A 411-nucleotide genomic window follows, 5' to 3' on the forward strand; every position below is an offset into this window, starting at 1 on the left:
AAATACCTCCAACGAGTGAGGCAAGTCCTGAGAAGCCAGCTCAATAAACAGTTACACACAGCCAGTCATCAGATGACACGCAGGAATAATAAGGTGGCCAAAGGAAGAGATACAGACCACGAATGTTAAGACACAAAAGCTCCTCACCATACATGGAGGGTTCCATCTAGGGATGTCCCAATCAGGTTTTTTTGGGCCCGATCCGATTCCGAGTCATTTGATTTTGTGTATCAAGAGCTGATCCGATACTTTTGTAACACATTTAAAACATGAACAGATTGAATAAACAGATTAGTGTTGTCCCTTATTTATATTTAAATAACCATCTTTTTTAATTAAAAACCTAAATAAAACACTTCTGTGAAGTAGCTTTAATAAACAAGTAAAATACAGCAAATATAAACTAGGAAA

Source organism: Oryzias melastigma, linkage group LG20, assembly GCF_002922805.2.
Source record: "Oryzias melastigma strain HK-1 linkage group LG20, ASM292280v2, whole genome shotgun sequence".
In the NCBI taxonomy this organism is placed as follows: Eukaryota; Metazoa; Chordata; class Actinopteri; order Beloniformes; family Adrianichthyidae; genus Oryzias; species Oryzias melastigma.